The sequence below is a fragment of the Bidens hawaiensis genome, unplaced genomic scaffold (assembly GCF_021521415.1).
Source record: "Bidens hawaiensis isolate Kalapana, Puna unplaced genomic scaffold, B.hawaiensis_p1.1 tig00046208_1, whole genome shotgun sequence".
NCBI lineage: Eukaryota > Viridiplantae > Streptophyta > Magnoliopsida > Asterales > Asteraceae > Bidens > Bidens hawaiensis.
In genome coordinates, this window is record NW_027498250.1 from 24,721 (window position 1) to 32,960 (window position 8,240).

Here is an 8,240-nt window from a genome sequence, read left to right on the forward strand (position 1 = left end):
TCTAGCTCATAATTAACATCGATTCAGTGTTGTATATATGTGTATATATTATCAATATGTTATCAGTATAATATTAGGTGAAGCTTGAGAGAGAGTTTCGACATCAATTCGTTAATTAGCTCAAAACTTCTCAAAACTTTTTTTTTAATTGTGAACAGGAGTTCACTATATATATAGAAGGTGATCTGGTTCGCTAACATCCCCTAGCGAACCAGATACATTATGATAGCGAAACACCCCCTTGAATATTTCTTATGTTTGATAAGAGGTTGAGATTTCCAGTAATATGGCGAGAACATCCGCTATCCATGATCCAGTTTTCACCAGAGATGGTCTTGGATGAACCCTACCCACAAACAAAGGTGATTAGTTCAAAAGGGCAGCCCAGGCCTCAGTCTTGGGCACCTTTTGGTTTTCTCTTTGATCATTAACTTTAACAGATTTCAACTGTTGTTCAGCCACTTGTGAATAAGTTACCGTCTTCCTAGACTTTCGTCTTAAGTAAGCTGCCTGAACAATGTTTGAATTCTTGTTCTGACATATGGGTTCAGTTGGAACGAATTTTGGTTTCACTTGACCATGTGTCTCATTGACATGAAGAACCTTCCGAGGATTCACATTAGAGAACAAAATATGAGTATCATCAGCATACGACACATGTCGTTTCAAAATCTCCTTGACCAATGGAATTGGCTTAGACTTGTCCTTGATAAAAGGATGAAGATTCTGATAGTTCTGTTGATTACAATTCCTCACAACATGACCCTGTTGACCGCATAAGAAACAACTTCGCATGTCTACACGATGTTGTTGCGAGGTATTTGGAATGAATGACCCAGAAGTTTGATGATGACTCACATTTTTAGTCATGCTCTTAACAAACTCATCTAGAATAATTCAGATTTCTTCTTTAAATAAAAATCTAAATTAGAACAGTTCGAAAAACTTTTTAGTGTATCTGTCCCTGTTGACTTCACAAAGTTAATTTTCTTAGCTTGTTTTAAAAGTTGTTTTGCCTTAGTCAATGGATCAGATTGAACTGATGTTTTTGTTTGAGCATACACACGTTCAAGTTCTTGAATTTTTGAAGTTTCATTGACAAAAACACTCTCAATAAGTTCAGGTTTGATAATACTTATTGGAATATCTTTTTCAGTGAACATCGTATCCATTCCTTTTAACTTAAAAACTCTAGCCGATGAAGACTTAGAACTCGGAGGATTAATGAAACGTATTAAATCCTCGTCAGAAATCTTTGGTTTAACTGACTTCTTTGCCCTCACTGGTTTGGTTTTCACAGTTTCTTCCTTGTTCACTTGAGATTTGAATGAACCATACATAGCTTCCTCAAACTCTTGAGGTTCACAAAGAATATGATTAGAACTAGGAATGTTCTTATTCTTGTGTATTATCTCAGGTTCAAACACATCCTCAATAATCACTTTGTCAACATTTTCAACAAAGACCTTTTTACTTTCCACATGAGGTTTTTGAGGAGCAACTTGGGGTTTGACAATTTCAGGTTTAACCAATTTAGGTTTTTCAGAAATCACAGAATCTTTTTGAATCAAATCCTCTTCTTTTCTTGCAAAAGGATTAATTTTATAATCATTATGGAAAGGTGGTGGAATTTCAACAAAACCAATACCTTTCTTGGAATCCTTTTGTTTTCCAGATAACTCAATGATTTCATTCAACAGAAAAGATGAATTTCTAAATTCCTCCAATTTGTTCTTCAACTCAAGAACCTCATTCTCAAGCTTAGTTATCTTTGAACGATGTTTCAAAATCTCTTGAAATTTTTGTTCATTAATTGTCATCTTCACAGATAACTCAGCCTTGAGATCGTGTTTACTTGTCGAAAATGCTTTCATCTTTTCTCGAGATCTCATTTGAGACTCAAAAGATTGTCGATAATTATCCTTAAGAGAAGAAATTTCTCTTATTAGACTATCATTTTGATTTTTCAATGCTTCTAACATAGATTTGTTAGATTCACAGTCAACACATGATGCTTTAATAAATGAAGTAGCAGAAATAGAGTTACTAACCTCATTGATCTTGGCCATGCAAGCAAACATTGATTCAGAAGGCTTGTCGCAAGAGTCGTCAGAATCAGATCCAGAATCATTATCGGAAGACATCTCACTACCAGTTGCATCTTGACAATCTTTATGTAACCCAAACATAGCCAAATTTGCTTGAACATCATTGCATAGTAACCGTTGTGACCAGTCAGTTCCATCTGCTAACATTGCTTGTGTTGTAGAAGAAGATGATTTCTTTTCAGCATCACTTCCTCGTGAAGAAGAAGCATTTTGATTTTGACCACGAGAACCAGTGTATTCTTTCCTTGGTTTGTCACATTCCTTCGCGAAATGCCCAAATTCTTGACAATTATAACACTTTACTTTTAATTTTTCAAAACCCAACTTCTTGTTTAAAGCTGGAAGATCTTTTCCAGTTCTCTGCATGAATCTTTTAACTTTACGGACGATCATAGCCATGCTCCATTTTAAATCCATGATTTCTAGATCATCTGGATCTATCTGATCATAGTCCTCATCTGTTAAATCACTTGTGGCAATCTTACTACTCACTAAGTTTTCATATGAAGACATAAAAGCTGTCAGAAAAGCAAAGTTTTGCTCAGCTTCCTTCATATTAACACTAGGTGGTGTAGCAAATGGATTTGTATTAGTTGAACTTCCAGAATCACCCGAATTACCAGCAGAATAGAAACAAACTTTTAGAACATTAAACATAGTTGATTCTTTTTCACTTGCAGCATGAGTAAGAAAAGCAGTGATTGGAGAGATCGTTGAACTAAGAGGCATACTTCCACCATAGAAAGCTGGATCTTGATTTTCTTTGGAGGATTTTTGACACTTAAGATCGTATTCTCTAGCTACGATCTTTTGTAGAAATTCAAGTGCCGTCAAGTCTTCATTCACAAAATAGTCATTCTCTATCAAAATCATTAGAAATGTTGAATAAGAACTTGGAAGCACACTTTTAATAGTGTCAATTTTATCCCTTTCAGAAATTTCCATTTTCATCTTGTCCATTTCAGCAATTAAATGACTAAATCTTGTAGTCATCTCTTCAACTGTTTCTCCCTTCAATAGATTAAAGGTTCGAAACTGAAACTTGAGCATCACTTTCTTACTCTCAGCTGTGTTTCCCATGCTTCTCATATGCAGATGTTGAAATAAAGACGCACATCTCTTGATACTACCAACTTGATGAAAGATATTTTCTGGTAATGCCATAGTCAGAGTAGAATAGGCTTTTATCTCGATTTCCAAAGCTTTCTTCTCTTCTTGTGAGTATTGAGAAACATCTTTAGGAGTATACCCAATAGTATCATCACCAATCATTGGTGCTACATAAACTTCATCAAGACAGTAAGAGCAATCAGGATGAACAGATCCCAAATGTGCACGAAACCGAGGTTCCCACTTGGCAAAGTCACTGAACTTCATCAATCTTGGACATTTAGAATGCGAACCTATCTCGGTATTAAGTTGCAACATCTGTTGCATCAACATGTTTTGAGACGCTAATGCATACATGCCGGCCATTTTTGAAAATTAAACAAGTTTAAAGAACTAGGTTTAACGAACTGTGTAGCGAATTGTGAACTATTATAGCGAACTGAGAACAGTTATAGCGAACTGTTAACAGTGTTTAACGAATCAACTCTTAACGAAGTTAAGACTGATCAGCAACGAAGTACCTTAACGAATGAGGTGAGTGTTTTAGCGAATCAAAAATCAGCTTAACGAGTCAACTTAATGAATCACAAATAAGGTTAGCGAATCAACAAAATGGTGAAACAGATAACGAATGAGATGAAGATTTAGCGAATCACAAGTCAACTTGACGAATTGACCAAACGAATCACAAAGTATTAGTTTAGCGAATCAGATGATAATCAGTAACGAATCACTAAGGAATGCTTAGCAAATTAAGATAACGAATCAGCTACAGTGGATTAGCAAATCACAATATAACGAATCAGGTTGTTACAACCGTTTGTAACAAACTCTGACACCTTATGCCACGTGGCAAAGGTTATTATGACACAAATTCCAAGAAGAACACGTGTCACACGAATCGGTTAATCTAGATAGCGAACTAGATTACACGAATCAATAACTCACATTAATTGGCTAACGAACTAGGTAGCGAAGTAGCAAAATTGATAACGAATCACAGATAAACATATAGCGAATCACCATACAGATGATAGCGAATTACGTTCATCTTCAAATCTTCAAACATTCAAAGTAATTTTCCAGAATTATGAACATCAAACTTCGAAACCCAGAAACTCAGAAATATGCAAATCTGTAATACTTTCTCATTTCTCAATCAAAACGCACAATCAACCTATCAAAATCCTCGTAATCACCTCGCGATTTCAAAACCACAATCCTGGTAATCAATTATTCCCGATAACCAATCCGATTTGACCAAAACACACCCCTGTTTCGGACTTAAACCGAATCCAAATCCAAAACACACAAATCCAATTCAAACCTCAAATCCACTTAACAATACCTTACCAATACTTATATCAACTCAAATCCAATCCAAATTATCCATAATTCAACCAATTTAACTACCAATTGATTCAAAACCAAACAAAACCGAAAACTAACAAAAACGAAATATTTAAAACACCAAATCAAGTGTAATGAGCACCAACAGCTTTGATACCACTTGTTGGAACCCGGATTACCAATCAATAACAATAACAGATCTCAGATCTTTGAATATCCTATTAGTACAAGATCTAGCTCATAATTAACATCGATTCAGTGTTGTATATATGTGTATATATTATCAATATGTTATCAGTATAATATTAGGTGAAGCTTGAGAGAGAGTTTTGACATCAATTCGTTAATTAGCTGAAAACTTCTCAAAAAAACTTTTTTTATTAATTGTGAACAGGAGTTCACTATATATAGAAGGTGATCTGGTTCGCTAACATCCCCTAGCGAACCAGCCTCTCCTTCGTTATATACATTATCATAGCGAAACACCCCCTGATTCATTAACATCCCCTAACGAATCAGGAGGGAATACATTACTTGGCTAGTTCGCGAACATCCCCTAGCGAACTAGCCTTTAACTTAGCGAACTAGATAATAATAAACATTAATTATTACATTAATTAATAAACAATAACGTTAACGATAAATACAAAGACTCTAGACGCAAAACCGTGCACTAACACAGGTTGATTCTTTTTCTATCTTTTATTAATTGTTAAAACCTTTGGTTGTTTTTGCTTATGTTGTTGAGTTATTATCCCTTTAAAGGTTTGATGTTCACTAATTTGATCTTAAAAATATGATACATAAAACTTAAATTGTATAAGGAACATATACTAATTACCTTTATTAACCAATAAAATGAGAGAGATATCAGTTTAGTATTTCATCAGTTTAGTATGTTCACCATGAATTATGCTCTTTCGCCAACCAATGTTTCAATTGATTTTGTTTTCCAAGCAGGTCAAGGGCTGGGTGTTTGAATCACCATAATTGAATGTGTTGGGACTTAACTGTTGTATAATTGTTGCACGTATGTTCTTTATTGGATGACTTGATTTTCTAATGTTTGGTAATTTGCATCCAAAATTGTTAGAATTTCTAATATGGCTAGAGCAGGTGGCAATGAAGGAGCATGTGGCTTAACGCATTGAAACATGCTAAGGAGCAAGCAGCTCGTGAGGGAAAAATCTTGACGAGGTTTCTCATTTTTCATTAATAATGCAATTCAATATCACCTGATTCTATAATACATAATTATAATCATCATTATCATGTAAACATTTTGATTTTACCAAAGTAGTTTGGAAAGCAATGAGGGTTCTTTGTGTTAAAGCATCAGCACAGGTTCAACACTCTTTATTATAAAGATTAGAGAGGAATACCAAGTATGCTTTTATTCTTACTTTTATTTCACCAAAAGTTAGTGGAAAAGTTTTTGAATCCTACAATGCACACTTCGTATCCACAAATTGGTTAAAAATGCCTATGAATGCATGGTCCAAGTTTAAGTGTCTCAAATAGTTGTATTACTTAACAAATGCATGCTTAAATTCACTTCTGTGTGCATTGCTGGCAGCCCTGTATGTATGGTTGTATATTGGCGTTAATCGCTGTGATTTCTACTGCTACTAACCACTGTAAGTTTTCTTTACTATACTGATTTAATAGTTTATAATGTTCTGATAAACTGCATGCTTTTATTTTCCTATAGAAAAGGGATCTCCTTAGTTCAAAGTCTTTCGGTCATAGAAACATATTTACTTAACTTGTAATGTTTCTTTGCAAACTTATTAGTATTTAAGAAACATACATAAACATTATACAAAATGATCTTCAAAAATATGTAAATGTTTATTTGTAAACTTATCACTTTTTTATTAGTTCAATCAATGGTAATGAAATATTTTAGAATAGAGTTTATTAAAAATCAAGTTTTTGTTGCTTGGTATGACTATATGATTAATTGTCCCATTTCTTGTGTTGTCAAGTTAGTGGTGGTCTGAATATTGAACAATGTGACAATATTGTAACCAGTGGACCTCCATGTTTACGGGTATTTTTCTATATAAATCTTTAGTGTTCCACATTTTGTAAGTTACCTTTTGTACTTCATCAGAAATATGTTATAAACAATAGGCACGTCACTATATTTTTCACCAAGTACATGGTCAAAAAGAGGATTAGTATGTAATTTGGATACTTTGTTAGACTTAGGATATGTAGAAACTACGAAATAGAGGTAAATCTTTAGCTTGTAGACTCATCCAAAAATTGATTGTAAGTTGGTGATTATATAACGGTTACTTTGTGCTACACTAGAAAACCACAATGTCTATTGATGTTTTTTATTCAGATTATTTTCAATAAAATATTAACCTGCTAGTGTAAAACCTTCTTTTTTGTAAACTGAATTTTTCACTATAATGACTCGAGTTTAATATATAACTGATTTTTGAAAACTAAAATATAGGTCGGAGATGAAGTTTTCCTCAAAAGCATTCTAAACCCTACTAAGCATGTAGCAAGAGGATGAGTGATGAGCTTGGACCCAAATGAGCTAGTTGGTGGTACAGAGATTGGACCAAAATGGTGTGAGATAAATGTTCAAGTACCAATAAAAGTAGATGAAAAGTTGGTGAGACCACATGGGTTATTTTCCACAATTCAAGATTGTATTGGTGCATCCTCCATTCATCTTGGTATGTATTTGTTAAACTTGTGATACGAATAATTTTAATAAGATGGAACTTAATGCTTATACATGGATGGTTTATTTGTAGATAGTCCGTGAGGATTGAGGACGCATGATGACTCAGATTTTATGGTGCTTGATTTTTTTATTGCTTTTAATTTTTTTGTTGAATGTTACAAGAGTTTATGTTGAATAATTTTATAACTTATTTATGTTTAGTGTTTTCATTATGAACAAGCTTATTTAATATAATGAGTTTTTATTTCTTTCAATATTTAGATGTCCAAAAATGTATCGTAAAATTGTGTGTGGACGTTTAAAAAAGGGTTGTATAATATGTTTTTTATGATGTTATTTAAGTTGTTCATAGACATATTATGCGACCATAAAATTTAGTTTCATAATCTGGTTTGGGATATTAGGACATTTTTCTTGGTATCATAATGTTCTATCATAAGGTTCCTATAAATTAATTTTTAAGGACACTTGTATGTGTGTCAAAAGTTTACAATTAGGTAAGCACATGTCAAAACATTGTAAAAGTATCATAATATATTTTTATTGGGACTTTTGGGTCGTTAATGAATATATTATTCGACCATAAAATTGGTTTCATAATCTTATGTGGGATAGCAGGACTTTTTTCTTGGTACTAAAGTACCTATAATGTGACATCATAAGGTTCTTATAAATTAATTTTTAAGGACACTTGTATGTGTATCAAAAGATTAAAGGTGAGCAATCACATGTTAAAACATTGTAAAAGTGTCCTAATATGTTTTTATTAGGACACTTTTTGGGTTGTTAATGGATATTTATGCGACCATAAAATTGGTTCCATAAACTTATTTGGGATATTAGGACGCTTTTTGAGTTCCGACACTTATTACGACCCCTTTACATGAAACGCTTTTCTAGTTGGTCCTATTAAATGAAAGGTCCTATAAAATAACATTTTATGACGCTTTTGTGGGTACTAA